General features: G+C 38.1%; 1 protein-coding gene across 1 annotated transcript in view; it reads left to right on the top strand.

Moving 5' to 3' along the window:
* LRRC8C (leucine rich repeat containing 8 VRAC subunit C) overlaps positions 1–16,949 on the top strand; it is a 96,555-nt gene that overhangs the window by 74,406 nt on the left and 5,200 nt on the right. The window lies entirely within an intron of this gene.

Here is a 16,949-nt window from a genome sequence, read left to right as displayed (position 1 = left end):
ATGATCTCAGGTACTAAGGTGTATATGTTGCTATGGGCCCTTATATGTGGGAAAGCTAAAACCAAATTTTGTGTAGGAAAAAAAATTGTACTGTTATGACAAAGAAACTAAAGAAATTGAGGCACCTCTTTGTATCAAGTTACAGAGTTATTTCGGTGTCGGTAGGATTTATTTTATGGAACTGAGAATTTGTTTTGTTTTGGCTCTGTGTGGTTGTTTTATAATAAAATTTTAGTTGTCATGGTGAAAACCAGATTTCTGTTATCCAGATGATTGCCCGCTCCTACTGATGTTATGTGGAGAGGTGTGTTGCCAGCATCCCAAGTGGACCTCATTATCAGTGGTGATTAATGTTGGTATTAGTAACAGCATTTCACCCTGTACCCCTGGGGCTGGCTTTATGAGCTGCACTGAGAGTCTTACAACCTTCATGTCTTTTGTGGGAAAATGTTTTTTTACATTTTAAACTAACTTTTAAATGAACTTCAAGGGCCTGTTTATATTCATTAAACATTTAGCATTCTTTAGTCTCTCGGATTAAAAAAAAAAAAAAGAAAAAGAACTTCATTTAAACTTGAGTGATTCTTGAATCAGTGATATTTTCATGACATGTGTTTTCCTTTTCCATGGAAGATGTAGTCTTGCAGTGTTAAACTTCTTTTTTTTAAGAAAAATAACATCAAAATTGGAAGAGGGAAAGTGATTTAGTGGAAGTCCAATAGAGAAATCTCTTTTTATAACTTCCTTGACACATTAGCATCTAGTTTTTGCTTGAGAATGGTGATAGAAGAGTTCTGTTTAATGAAAATTTTGCTATGAAGCTGCAAATAAATCAGTGCATATTTATTGAATATTGACAAGGTTCCCAGCACTGTTAGATATTATGGGAAATACAGAATAATTTAAGGCTCATCTCTGTCCCAAAGGATTCTAAAAAATAGTTGCAGAGGTAAGATCACATTTGTTCATTGTATAAATTTATTCTGTACACATTATAGACATGATGCTAGGTTCTAATGATATAAAAACTTAATCTTGGTCCTGGAGGTTCTGAAACTGTTGTAATGTAGAAACTGTGTAGTTGCCACAGTGGGTATGTGAAATAGAGTGCTGTGAATGCAAAGGAGAAAGAATGATTAATTCTGTCTGGGAAAATCAAGGTCCTTGATATTCTATATAGGATGGCTATAGAAATAAATCATATTCCAGAAGAAAATAAGCATTTTAGGACATTTTAAAGGATGAGATTTGTGAAGCATGGTAAAATTTCAGAAATGTCCACATGGAAGTTTCTAGCAAATAAGTACGATAACACTTTTCTATTTCTTTTTTTCCCATTGCTGGTGGGTGGGTGTATGGAGATTGAATCCAGGGGCTTTCTACCTCTGAACTACAAACCCAGCCCATGATTTTGTTTTGTTTTGTTTTGTTTTGTTTTGTGGGGGGCGTGTTTATTTATTTGGTTTGTAACAGAGTCACTAATTTGCCTGTGCTGACCCAGAACTTGGGATACTCCTGCCAGCACTTCTTATTTCTAATACGAAGCAATAAAGGCTTTTTAACATAGTAACCCTTTTAATCATGTAACAGCAAGTTCAAAAATGATAAGTTTTTCTAAGAAATGTTGGAAGTATTATCAATATTAGAGACAGCTGTTTTAAAAAAGAATTGACATCTCCCTGCTCAAGGTATATTAGTTTTTAAAAGCTGGGGATATAGCTTAGAGGAATAATGCTTGCCTAGCATGTGCAAGGCCCTGGGTTACATCCGTAATGCTACAAAAAAATTTAAAAAAAAACTGGAGAGATTCTTTGTGCTGATACCCAAAGCTGGGGCCATGTGAACTTAAGTTCAACTCTATTAGCTTTTCATTTGGGATACTGATATGAAATTTGATAATGTAGGTGCTACATATTCTCAGAAAATGCATAATGCAAGATGTGGCAGTGTTGTAGTAATGTTCTTTTCTAGAATACTTGTTTCATATTGTATTAGATACTCAGTTTTATATTTTTAGAAAGTCTGCAAATCTTTTGTCTAATAAACAGGCCACCAGTTATATCATGATTTTATTTCATAAGAAACTTCATGTTTACTGGAAATACAAATTTGTAATTTGTATTTTTATAATTCTACTATGTCAAGTCAGTTTCAAGAGAAATATTAAGACTTCATATAGAAAATATCAGCTTTATGATTTTTAGTAGGATTTCATGACCTTTCTTAGCTTCAGTTTTATAAACTGGAAAGATAAATAAATTTACATTTATAAAATGTAGTATTTACATTTTACTGATTTATTGTAACAAGAAGATAATAAAATAAAAATTTGTTTATTTATTTAGTCTATTTAACCATAGACTTCAAAATACCTTCTCTTCATTTGGGGTGTCTCCATGGGTCATAAATGGAATCAGTTGATCCTCTTTTAAAGACTGAGAGAGGTCTAAGATCCAGGACCAAATGCCTAAATTTTCCCATCCATAGCTACCTGTGTTCCTCTCCCAGAAGCCATTGAAGGAGATATACAGACAAGAGTATAAGACCAGGCAAGAGAACATTTAACATTTAAGTTAAAGCGCTGGGACAGACCTCAGATATGTCATAAGTGCTTGCTTTCCCCCAAGGCCTGCACACCTCGACCAGAAAATGGGGGAGAAAGAAACCTCCTTAGCCTCTTTTTATGCAGTGTAATTTCAGCCATGCTTGGGAGGAGGGGAAAGCATGTGGATGGGGAGGATCCAAGCAAAGGAGAAATAGAGGGGGAAAAGGGAAGGGTATGGGAAGAAAGGGCAGAAGGAGATGGACTTCTGGTTAATTCTCCTAAAGCTCATCGGAGCTGTCCTCTTCAGGCCCTCCTAGGGTACCATCAGCTTCAGGAGAGAGGCAGCTCCAGACCTGTCCTTTCACATCAGCTTTAAAGAAGATGAGAGACTTCAATGTGATGATGCACAGGCTAAGGGTACAGCTCATTGGTAGAGCCATTGTCCACCATGTTCAAGGTTCTGGATTTGATCTCGGCGCCCTGAAGGAAAAGAAGGGAGGGAGGGAGGAAAGAGGAATGAGAGAATTCCAACAGAAGCTGCAGTGAGCACCCAAATGGGCTAATTCCAAGAGAAAGTCCTGCCACTTGAACTCAGACTCTGACCCATTGTGATACCACGGTTCAATACTTTTCCTTAAGGGTTACAATCTCTATTGGCCCTTTTTCTCCTAGAAAGAAGGAAGAGAGGAGAAAGTGGTATCTTGAGTTCTACCCTCATGGATAAGTGCCTCCTAAATGCCACGGCTCCTGTGTTAACTGCAAGCCTTCTGTGGTATCACAGTGACATCGCAATGTTTTTTGAGTAATGCAGTCTGTTCCTTCACATAGGTTGGATCACACCTGGCCAGTGACATCATCTCACTGGGTACTATAGTGTATTGTTCTTGAAGATGATAGTGAATTTCTAAAATAATCACTGTTTTTGAAAAATCATTTTAGAACAGTTTTTTATTTGTTTAATTGGATGTTTCTAGACTGTAGAATTCTGTATCTTAGTGCCGTTCATACATTGTGGATAGTCCAAAGGATTTGTTTCTTTATGATCACTCCTAATTTCTTTTATCTTTTTCATGCTCACAGATTTATCACTAAACTATCGGGTGTCTTAAGCCAGCTGAGTGCAGAACTGATTTCAGTCTCTGGGCGTCATTTCAAAAAGAGCTTTTTCCTACAGTATTTTAAGAGCATAATAATAGATAAATATTTCAAATTCTTCAAATAAGTAAAACAAATACTCTTTGTTATAAATCAAAATATATGTTCCTAATATTTATCCACAGTTTTTATATCCATTGAATTTTCCCACCGATTTTTTTTTTTTTACTTTGAAATAGATGTTTCCCACTAAAATTGCCATGGATCAAATGATTCACCGGTCCACTTGGTTCATGAGGAAATTTCATGAAACAGAGTGAAATGGCACTACTTTAACTCTCACCTTCATTTTTTGATATTTTCCCCCTAATTCCTTGTTTGTTGTGAGACAATTTTCTTCAAAAGGTAAAGAGGGGGGAAACACACACACAAACACACACAAAATGTAGATACAACAAAGATGACTTGGAAGTGCCAGGCCAACCAAGGGTTAAAAAAAAATGAACAGTTATGGTACGTACTGCCACCTATGTCCTCAGAGAAGTTGATGTCTCAGCATTGACAGTGACAGGAGAGTGGTATTTACTGAGAAAATATCAAAATGTATACATAATTCTAATGTAGATGTGATTGTTTTTAAACTTGGGAATAAATGGACAGTGCTTCCCAAGTCTGGCACTCTCTTGGTATGTCTTATGTGAGTCAGCACTGACCTTTGGCTTGAGGAATCACTGGGCTGACATCACTGGAAATTCAGAGGATGTGTGAAATGAACTGTTTCATCTCAGAGGAAGATAACGGAAGTGCATCTGAGGGTATGAATTTGTGGACTTGCTGTGGCTGAGGTTTCTTCTCCTTTGTGGGCACAGTTTTTCTTCACCTAATAATAATTGCATGCCTACTTTGTGCCAGTTAATAAAAATAAAACATGGTGCCTGCCTTTAAGCAGCTTATGGGTCTTTATACCTTTACTTATTCTGTATAATAATGACTTGGGAAATTCTACCAGACTGGTGGCATTTGATGTTCCTCAAGTATGAAAATTTCTAATGATGCATAACTCAAGAAGATTTGCTGGATATCTGGTTTTAATAACATGTCAATGTAACCTATTTTTTAAAAAGTACTGTTGTTATACTCTACCACTGAGAAAATTTATAAATTCAAAGATCCAAGTTTTAATGAACTCATCCCTTCAATCTCTTGGATTCCCCACCTCACAAGGACACAAACTTTGCTTCAGAGGTGCCAGGGTTTATTTGTTTTTTGAATTTTGGGAGGTTTTATTATTATTATTCCTATTTCTATTGGGGAAATGAGCAACCAATTTAAAAAAAAATGTTTTTTTACTCCACCCTTGAAGTTGGGTTATGTTTTCTTTTTTCTTTCTTTTTTTTTTTTTTTTTTGGTGGGGGGTACTAGGGATTGAACCCAACTCCTCACACATGCTAGGTTCACATTGAGCTACATACCCAGCCAGCCTGAAGTTTATTAATAAACACCTTAAAATCTGACAATTTGCTTTAGATGGTTTCTTCTCTCTCTTGACTATCTGAATCTAAACTTTCTCCATGGGTGTTATGTATTTTGCTGGACTTAATGTAAATTTTAATTATCCATTAAAAGGAAGAGATAATACAGGCAAAAGAATATTATCCAGAAAAAAATTAGCTACCATGCCATGGGGAAGATGAAGAGAATTTTAAATGCACATTATTAAGTGGACAAAGTTGGTTAGAAAAGTATACATACTGTCTAATTCCAACAAGAAGACATTTGGGAAAAGGCAAAATTGAAGAATATTTCAGTGGTAGGGGGTGAGTTGCAGAAGAGGAGAGGGATGAGTAGTAAGAGCACAGAGGACTTTCAGGACAGTGAAACTGCTCTATATGATAGCATAATGATGGATATGTATTATTATACATTTATCCACACCTACAGAATGCACAAGAGTGAACTAAAACAGAAACTATGGCCTTTGGGTGGTAATGGTGTATCCATGTATGCTCTTAAATTGTAACAAATATGCCCTTCTGGTGACGGATGTTCCTAATGGGGGAAGATATGTTCCTGTGAAGGCAGAAGACATGAGAAATCTCTGTACCTTCCTCTTTATTTTTCTGTAACCCTGAAACTGTACTTTTATAAAGTCTTTAAGAAAACACAAAAAGAGCCAGTGGTGGTGTCTGTAATCCAAGTAGTTTGTGAGGCTGCAGCAGAGGAGGATCGAAAGTTCAAAACCAGCCTCAGTAAAAGCAAGGCACTAAGCAACTCTTTGAGACCCTGTCTCTAAATAAAATACAAAATAGGGCTGGGGATATGGCTCAGTGGTTGAATACCCCTTAGTCAATCCCCAGTACCAAAAAAAAAAAAAGGGTGGGGGTGGAGCTGAGGTTGTGGTGGCTGAGTGGTCAAGCACTTGCCTAGTACATGTGAGGCACTGGGTTCAATCCTCAGCACCCCATAAAAATTAATTAATTAATTAATTAATTATTTTTTAAAAAAGAAAGAAAACACAAGAAGAGGAAAATGGTATGTGCATGGCAGGAAAGAAATGCTGCCTCATACTTGCAGTTTTGCTTTTCCATTTCCCCTGGATACAAGGACTGTGTTTGTCCTAGTGACAAGAGATGCAACATGTATAGTTCTCACGGATGTCTATTTTTGTGCTCCTGCAAAGACTGACCCGAAATCACTTGTGAATAAGCCCCAAAGCATTTAGATGTTCACCATCAACCCTGCCTTTTCAGTTCCTCTGCTATCTCATCAAGGGTTTTTTGTACTTAAAACATTTTAAATAGTTATCCTTGAAAAAATCCTGTATTTTCATAGTTAATCCTACCACTGATGAGAGTAAATCTTATGCCTTTTGAGAACAATGCTTTCTTTGTCCACTAGCATCTTGTCTCAGGAAGAAAGTGCTCATAGCAATTAAGTTGTGCCTTGCCTGATAACTTAGTTACATGAAAGTTTTTCCCTTCCATTCTATTTCCATCCCTTTGCCAAGAAAAATGGGTCTACCTCAGGAACAAAAAAAAAAAAAAAAAAAAAAGAGAGAGAGAGAGAGAGAGAGAGTCGATAATCCATCATTTCAGTTTCTTTTTATTTTCTCCTCAAATGCAGCCTTTTGCCCTGTCTCTGGAACCCACAAGTTTCTGACTTGCTGTCCCTTGGTAACCTATTCAAATCTAGGGGCTCCAGGACCCAAATGAAGCCTTCTTCACCACCAGCTCCATGGAGCCTTCCTGCTTACTCCACACCCAGACTCTTAACTGTGCTCCTCTAGTAATTCACCTGGCATACACATTGCTTCATTTGTACTCTTTTTCATGTCTCTCCAACAAGACTGCAAGTGCTTTCCGAACAGCAGATACACCTGGTCATGCCTCTGATTTTCCTGTGACCCTTAACATGTAGTAAATTCTTAAAAATTTTTAGATGGTGAAGTCTAGTCTGTTTTTGGTGTCTTCAAAGAAGCCCTAGGGAGTGGTTCTTTGGGATGTTTTTCTTGTCACATCATTCTTTGGTCAGAGGCCAGTAACAATAACTCAGCTCCTCCTAACAGACTGGGGGCAGGTCTGGATGATCAGCTTCAGGATAGAGCCATTGGGTACAAGCTAAATTTGAATCTGGGTTAGAGGGAAGATGAAGGATAAAGGCAATCACCATCATATTAGTCCACCTGCCATTCTGTGGCTCCATTTTACCATAATAAACCTGCCATAACCAGGGTAAGGCACAGTCTTTTTTTAAAATTTTTTTTGTAGTTGTAGATGGACAGAATGCTTTTATTTTGTTTTTATTTTTATGTGGTGCTGAGGATTGAACTCAGTGCCTCATGCATGATAGGCAAGTGGTCTACCACTGAGCTACAGCCCCAGCCCAAGGCACAGTCTTTTTATTTATTTATTTATTTAATACCAGGGATTGAACCCAGGAGCACTTAACCACTAAGCTATATCCCCATCCCTTTTTAATTTTTTTCATTTTAATTAATTATATATGACAGTATAATGCATTACAATTCATATTACATATATAGAGCACAATTTTTCATATCTCTGGTTGTATACAAAGTACATTCACACAATTCATGTCTTCATACATGTACTTAGGGTAATGATGGCCATCTCATTCCACTATATTTTTCTACCCCCAAACCCCCTCCCTTCCCCTCGCTCCCTTTTTCTCCTTTGCCTTATCTAGAGTTCATCTAATCCTCCCTTGCTCCACCACTACCACATTATGAATCAGCAGCCTTAAATCAGAGAAAACATACAGCATTTTTTGGGGGGGGATTGGCTAACTTCACTTAGCATTATATTCTCCAACTCCATCCATTTATCTGCAAATGCCATGATTTTATTCTCTTTTAATGCTTATTAATATTCCATTGTGTGTGTGTGTGTGTGTATCACATTTTCCTTATCCATTCATCTACTGAAGGGCATCTAGGTTGGTTCCATAGTTTAGCTATTGGGAATTGTGCTATTATAAACATTGATGTGGCCGTGTCCCTGTATTATGGTGTTTTAAGTCCTTTGGGTATAGACCTAGGAGTGGGATAGCTGGGTCAAATGGTGGTTCCAAGCCCTTTTTTTTATTTTTTGAGAGGGGTCTTGCTAAATTGCTTAGGGCCTCACTAATTTACTAAGGCTGGTTTTGAATTTGAGATCCTATTGCCTCAGCCTCCCAAGCTGCTAAAATGATAGGATCAGTCTTTTTAAAGAGTAAGGAACAGACTAAAGAAAACATTTGGATCACAAATTAACATGCTGAAATGGTACCACCTATTTTATCATATACTGCAAATTTTCTCCCTCCCTCCCTCTTTCTATGATGATATAGTCATAACTGTCATTTAAAAAGCTGAAATTGAAGAATAGCTTATGGATTGTAGTTTGTAGAGAAAGAACATGTAGGGAACTAAGCAGTCTCATATGCTGTTGGTAGGGAAAAAGGAATTCAGCCTTTTTGAGGAGGGGGAATTTGGCCAGTTGACGGTTTGCACTACCCAAGCAACACTGATTGTTCATAGTATTAATTTGTTTTGAGTAATTTTTATATTAAAGCACACATAAACACTTATGGGATAGCTGATAAAGGAAGTATTATACTTTAACACCCTCCTCTGTTTGTCTTTAGTCATGATGGACAAATATGAAGAGATTTTTTAAAAACACACACACATGGACTCAAAAACCAAACAAGCATTTCTGTGAAGCATAAATGGAACACTGAATGGGGCTGAATCGATGGCTGGGCTGTTAGCCAAAACCAAGCAGTATCAGCCAGGAGCTCAGCTCCTGTCAATGAAGGGGACTATAATTGCATCAAGTCAGATAAGAGACTAGAGCTTGGTCACTCTTTGAAGCCAAGGCCCCTACTCACAAAAGGAAGCTGCAAAGAATGACAATTAATTGGATGCTAGAGTTGGTGCTTCAGAGGAAACTGTCCATCTAGGGTGCCTCCCATTCAGGAACTGAGTCAGCCTGCCCCATCTGCCTGCCTGGAACTGGGAGGTGCTGACATCATAATGGAACATCAGAATTCCATGATAAGAACTAATGACTGATCAGGGCCTGACTGGGTACGGGAAGCCACAGGAGCACACATGATAGAGACAGTGAAAAACAACCTCCCATTCCGAATGTGTCTGCCACCCAAAACACTTGAAGAAAACTGTGTTAAGCAAGGCTAAACAAAATTAGCAACTGAAACACTGGTTCACTCCAGATGAAATCAAGTTCTCAAACAGCTGACCATGAATTTAAAATGAATAGATATTTAGAGTGGTCAAAAAGATAAAGGCATAACTCAAAAAAGAGATATGACTTAAAAGAAGATAGATATAAAAAATGTAGAACTCTTAGAAAATGAAAAATTCAATTGGGGGGGGGGGTGTAGCTCAGTGGTGGAGCACTTGCCTGGCATACATAAGGCCCTGGGTTCAAATCCCAGCACCACACACACACACACACACACAATTAATGAATTTTAAAACATCAACTGATAGAACAGTTGCACTATACTCAGTTGCATAAAGAAATAATGAATGAGACAAGAGTACCAAGTTAACCCAGACCCAAGATCCAAGAAAGATAAGGATTACAAAGCATATGCACCCTTAGGAAAGATAGACTTCAAAGCTCTCACATGTGCCTGATAGAAATTTTGGAAGACATGAAGGAGCAATATTTGAAGAAACATTTAAAGAAAGGTTTGCTAATTTTTTTAAAAACTGAAGTAATTGCTTGCCTGTAAGTATGGTGCAGGATTAATCCACATAAATTGAAATTTAACATGAAACTGTAGAAAATATGTGATTCAAGGTAAAATCTTGAAATCACCATAGAGAAAGGTAGATTGGCCACTACAGAACAAAATCAATCTGACAGTAGGCTGCTCACCAGGAAAAATAGCCTGGGAGAAAATGGAATCCTGTTTTTAAATGTTATGGGGAAATTACTTTCAACACACAGTTTTATAACTTACCAAATTATTATTTAAGAATGAAAGCAATGGAGACATTTTCAGATCTACAAGTGTTTGAGTTTCCCATTTAAAAAGTAATTAAGGAGTGGATATGCTTCAAAAGGAAAAGGAACACAGCTGGGGAAATGCAGGATCTAAGAAAACTGGTAGGCCCTAGGTTTAATGAATATATAGTCAATCAAAGTTAACCACAGATTGTAAAAATAATAAAGAAAGCTAAAACAAACTCCAGGAGCAATCAAATTGGATAGTTCAGGGAATAGTTAAAACATTCTTGGGAGAGGAGTAGGATACTGAGAAACTTTAAGTGTACATTTTTAAAAAATGTAGATAACATCTAGAAGAAGAGAGATGCAGCCTACATTTTCCTAACCAGCTGAGGAGTAGAGGGTGGTGGGAAATAAGGCCTAGGGGAGGTTACCAATGCAACAGAAGACAAGATGGAGGAGGAAGAAGGGAAGTAAAATGATGAGTCTAGAAATAAGTCTAAATATTCAAATATGAGCAAGCAAAATAACATAATGTATTACATTCATTTGTAAATTTTAAAAAAAGAAAAGAAAAATGTGATTAGTTTGGATTTTTAAAAATCTGAAAAGTGGACATCTAGAATATAACAAAATCACCCAGGTGAAAATAGAGACTAGAATATGATATAAAAATACCAGAAAAAAATCTGGCAGAGCAGTGTTGATATTAGACAGCATTTAGCCTTCACACCATTAAGAATGTGCCTTTTGCTGAGCACAGTAGCAAATGCCTCTAATCCCAGTGGCTCAGGAGGCTGAGACAGGAAGATCGCAAGTTCAAAGCTAGCCTCAGCAAAAGCGAAGGCACTAAGCAACTCAGTGAGACCCTGTCTCTAAGTAAAATACTAAACAGGGCTGGGGATATGGCTCAGTGGTTGAGTGACCCTGAGTTCAATGCCCAGTACCCCCGTCCAAAAAAAAAAAAAGAATATGCCTTTTGTCTAATTAAGGTATATTAAAACCTCCATAGATTATTGCAACCACCACTACAAATAGGATACAGAAGAATCTCAACACCCTAAGAAATCCCTAGTGTGAACCCTTGCAGTGAGCCTGACCCCTGACCTCCCATCTGTTCTGTGTCCCTCTCTGTTCTCTGAATTGGTTTTCAGGATACCACATAAAATCAGGCAGTATGCAGTCTTTTGAGAGCAACACAGTTCTTAATAGCAAAATTACCTGCAATCACATCATCGTGGAAATGTCTTTAGGAAGTTCTGTGCATCCACAGTATGTAATTTCAGGGCACTTAAGAGGGAATAGATCTCCAGGTGCCAATATATTAAAATCTCCAAGACATGTGAAAGTGAAACCCAATACATATACATAGTGCAGGAACAATACATACAGTAGGATTCCATTTGTTTATATATCACATATGTAAATGTGCATATAAATCTGGAACCAAATTTATCAGGGCTCATGGAAGAATGGCATAGGGGTAGGGAGACTCTGCCTTCTGTATTAAAAATAAATATGCCAAGAGGAAAGACAGGGCTGGGGTTGTGGCTCAGTGGTAGAGTGTGCCGTGAGGCGCTGGGTTTGATCCTCAGCACCCATAAAAATAAATAAATAAATATATATATATATATATATTTTTTTTAAAGGAAAGACAGATTTTTGGTAACCAAAAATAAATAAATAAATTAAATACCAAGGTGTAACTTTACAATAAATTTATAAAGCCTTTGTAAAGAATACTATAAGACAATCCTGAAAGCCACAATTAGATGGAGACAAATATCATGCAGAAGGATGAACACCATAAAGATATCCATTGTCAAATTTAATTCAATAAAATACTACCAGGTTTTTCTTTTTTTCTGAAATTGATTATAAAGTTTGCTGTGAAAAAGGTGAATTTCTCACACTAATAACTGATTTAAATGTCTTTCTCCTGTGTTTGACCTTGAAGGCCTTATTGTTCTTTTATCCCTAACAAAGCAACAAAGAGTAGAGACTCCAAAATGATTACTTTCCCTGAGGCACACTCAGAACTGACCAGCATTTGTGTTCCCCTGTCCTACCCCTGTCTTGGAGATGTCATTTACACCTTTGGCATGTACTAGATAAGCTGGTCTTTATTTATATTGCTCTATCTTTGTTATTTCAAGTAGTTCCTCTGAAGTTAAGTGGTTTTGTTTTATTTTGTTTTAATCTCAGCCCTTCGGGGTCTCATGCACACAAATGTGGCATCTATTCTATAGGTTGTCACAGATGTGTCCTGCATTTCACTGAACTGCTTCTCTGGCAACTGCCTAAATATGTAGACCACACTCTTTTGCATAATCAGCATATGTGCTATGATTCTGACTCTCAAAAGACAAAATTAGTTACAGATTAACTGGTTTTTATTTGTGATTCATGAACTGAGGTAGCAAAATAGAATGAGAACTCCCGGTGCACAGTAAAATAACAGTGGGTCATAGGTAGAGACAAGGAAAAAGAACAATAGGGAAAAAGCTGACTGGTTAACATCAGGTTACTTACTTATCAGGGTGAAAGCAGAGAGGACTTACTTATTACTCTGACGCAAATACACTGAGGTCTCCTGCTCTCAGGAAACACTGGTCTGTTAGGAGATCTGCTTCCTTGAAGTTTTAGTTTGATCACGTAGCATTTAGCTTAGTAACTCTATTATGATTTGGATGTGAGGTGTCCCCAAAAAACTCATGTGTGAGACAAGGCAAGAAGGCTTAGAGGAGAAATGGTTGGGTTATGAGAGTCTTATCCCAATCAGTAAATTAATCCCCTGATGGGATTAACTGAGTGGTAACTGAAGGCAGGTAGGACATGGTTGGAGGAGGTGGGTCATTGGGGGCATGCCTTTGGGATATATATTTTGTATCTGAAGATGGAGTCTCTGCTTCGTGATCATCATATGAGCCATTTCCCTCCATCACGCTCTTCCGCCATGATGTTCTACCTCACTTCAAGCCCCAAGGAATGGAGCCAGTTGTCTTGGACTGAGACCACTGAAACTGTGAGCCCCCAAATAAACTTTTCGTCCTCTGAAATTGTTCAGGTCTTGCCTGAACTAGATGACAGCTGCTCCTGAAGATCTAGAGGATCTAGGGTCAAACACTAGTCCAGTGCCCTCTCTTAAGTTTTGGCACACGCCCGAAGGATTCCATTCTCATGTTCCGGTATCTGCTTCATGGAAATAGTTTATTTTTACCCATCCTGTGAAAATTCTTCCTTTCTATTCAACTTTGATCCAAGCATGAATTTGCTGTGATTTCCAAAAAATTTATTTATACAATACTGTTTTTCTTCACAATGGAGAGGGGGCAAATTGTGCCTTGGCTTCACCAGACCCTAGCTGTCAGGTAACCCTCTCTGTGTCCTTCTCCTCATTCTCATGTTTACTTTGATCTATTTTCCTTAACATAAATGGCTTCATTCTGAGAAGGATTCTCATATCAGCTTTTTGGATACTTTCCTCCCCTTGGTATATTTTGGATCTCATTCTTCTGTTCACTTTGCTTTCAAATTTTTTCCTTTCTTCTCTGCCCCCACCCCCAATTTCTTCCCCTCCTCCTCTACTTGCCCTACATAAACTCAACATGCAGCTTTATACTTAAGCCTTTTCCTTCCAAAGGCAGCCTCATGGTTGTCCCTAAGAGGGGCACAACTTCCCCACACTGCAACTGGAGGAGCTTCTGGGGAGGATCTGCACTTCACATAGGGTTTTATAACTGGAGGGGTCTGGGGGCTTTCCCTCTGCCCATACTATAGCATAGTCCTGTGCTAGCAGCTAGAACCCCACAATTAATTCTTTCCAAGTTTGTTCTGCAGCCTTTCCTTAAGACTTGTTTTGCACTCTAATCTTTCAATTGCTGGGTTAAGGTAAAGAAAAGTGAGGTACAGGTTTAACTTGCAGACTTCTTAGAAAAGCAGAAAAGGTGAAGAAAAAAAAATTTCAAGTTTTACAGGATGCCATAGAGTTTTACAGAGATACCAAAAAAAATGCCCTGTATCACCACTACCCCTTTTTAGGGATCCTATCTTGCCTTTGGGGGTAGGGGGATTCTTTCTCTTTTTGAATATAATTTTGAAAGTGCTGATCATTCTCCCAGTCCTTCCTGATGTTGCAGTGTTAAAAAAAAAAAATACTGTTTCTGTTAAACATAGAAGAAACTGACTTCCTCTCTCCCATAACTATTTTACTGTTTAAATCTTCATACTATTGACTGCAGGACTCACCAAGCTGGTGGTTGTTGCTTTTCATAGTTCTGGATTGAACAACCTGTCCCTGCATTCTTTCAGAATTCTACTTGGAGTTGCCTCTGTGCTGGAATCTTCTGATGATATGTTCCCTCAGCAACATGAGCAGCTACAGTTTTTAGTGACTAAATTCCAGTATTTTTTTCCTACTCAGTTCTCATTTCTGAGTGGTTAACAGCTTTTGGAAAATAAATCACTGTCTTTACCCTCCCAGAATTTGAGCAGGCACATTTCAAAAACTATATCTTCATGAAGATTTTAGGGGATACATAAAATCAGAGGTCTGAAAGGAACTTGGCTAATATTGCCCTCCTACATGGGACTGAAGCTGATGAAATGAGAAGACTGTGTGGAACAGTGGAAGAACACTGGGCCAGAAAAAGAAGACAGCTGTGATTCCTGTTGTGTGAACTTGAGCAAGTCATTCTTTTGAACCTGCAGATCCCATTCTGCAGAATGGGGAGACTGGGATCTACCTTCCCAGCATGGCAGCCCCCCCAGCCAATCAGATGCCTTTGTGCAAAATATAAAAAGCCACCCCTACAGTGTGGACGTAGCCCTGTGTGCATATAGTTAAGAAATGGAGGAGCACAAGCTAGATAACAGCCCATGCTTGCCCCTCAGCCAGGTGCACTGGTGCAGAGCGTAGCCTGAAATTCTGTGCAGCAGCCAGGAAACCCTACCCATCTTCATCATTAGGAGCAAGCCTACAGGAGGGACAGCATGAGAGCCTGCCTAGTAGTTTGGCAAGAACTTAGTACCTTTTAAGAAGGTGCCTGCTTTCTTGACTTGAACTAGTCTTGCTTTTACACTATGTTTTCATGACATCATTAACAATGTCATATTAACATATTAGCCCAAGGGTGGCACTCTTGGAGAATGTGCTCAGGGAAGAACATTCCTTTCCCCTGCTTCTCTCTACTTCTCTTTCTGTAGCCTCATTTCTTGTTTTATGCATAGGCTATGGGAAACAGCAAGCTTTGTACCTAAAAAACTTGTACTTATTATCTAGGACAAAGTCATACTGGGATCCTTTTGACTTATTCCTAGAAATTCAGTAAAATGAAATAAGAAACATGGACTCTGGGTCCAGATGATTCTGGCTATAGATGACATGAGTCAAGTTGCTTAACCTGAGCCCATGCCTCAGTGTCTTCATCAGCAAAATGGAAATAATGAGTACCTGCCCCATGACATTATGAGAATAGGGATAGTCACATACTAAGCACAATGTAAGTTTGCTGTTGTCAACAATCTTCATCTTCATCCTAAGAGAGGTGTCCTCGACACCCAGGCCCATACAACCCTGAGCCAGAGGACTGGTGGCAGCTCTGGATTCATTCACTTTCTCAGCAAATATTTACTAATGGTCTCCTGTGTGACAGCACTTCCCTAAGTGTTGGATGCTTCACTCCACTGACAATTTCGTACTTCTGTGGGCTGAGATGCTAGTTCCCTCATCCCTAGTTTGTGGTCACCTACCATGCCTAGCAGTCCACTTTACAATGGGTTCAGTTTCTGCCTCTCTAGTCAATGTAAAAGACTTGGACATGGCAACATCGTGAGATACCTTACTCTTGCAGAATCACCAAACACTGGATTTCCCACCATTTGACATCTTCAAGTACAAGTAGACTTCTCCTGAATTATTAATTCCACATGTCATTGCTGTATAGTCCTCAGTTATTATACTTCCTTGGAACTGTTTGCTAATTGTTCAGATTGTTCTACTTAAATGGGCTTCTTCATGGATATGATTCCTCCAGGTTCATTCAAGGTATATTCTGCCTCATCCTACCTCATCTTCAAAAAGGGCCCTTCTCTTTCTCAAATTGCAGTCTTGACATTCTTATAGCATAACATTGTTTTCAACTACTTAAAGCATCAGTAGAGGAAGAGAGATTCTCAATATTGTATGAAAAGCTAGCAAATTTAGATATAATTATTTTTCTATTGAACACTTCCAACTTCTTTCATCTCTCTCTGAAGAAATGATTAGTATAAAAACTTAACAAACATGGGCACAGTGATGCATGCCTGTAATCTCAGTGGTTTGGGAGGCTGAGATGAGAGGATTGCAAGTTCAAAGCCAGCCTCAGCAATAGTAAGATGCTAAGCAACTCAGTGAGACCCTGTCTCTAATAAAAGACAAAATTGGGCTGGGGATGTGGCTCAGTGGTTGAGTGCCTGTGAGTTCAATCCCTGGCACCCCCCCAAAAAAAATAATAAAACTTTTATTATATTAAGCCATTCATATTAATTTTTGAATAAAAACCAGAATATGAGTAGAAAGAAAAAGGGAAACAATAAAGTTAGAATTTTTCCATATTTCTTCTTTCCAATTCTTTTACTACTCATATATAAAATAATATAATATTGGGAGCCATCTAACTCAAGATTACATCTGATAAGGAAATATACTTTCCAGACCAATGACTGATTTTTCCACTGTCTGGTGAGAGAAGAGATACAAATTAGAAATATATATATGAAGTCACTTTGTTATAACTTGTTCTATATCTTCAAAAAAATTGCTGTTTTATGTCACAGCTTACACA

This window comes from Spermophilus citellus (assembly GCF_964194105.1).
Source record: "Spermophilus citellus genome assembly, chromosome: 9".
Classification (NCBI taxonomy): domain Eukaryota; kingdom Metazoa; phylum Chordata; class Mammalia; order Rodentia; family Sciuridae; genus Spermophilus; species Spermophilus citellus.
This window is presented reverse-complemented; position numbering and strand designations above follow the sequence as displayed.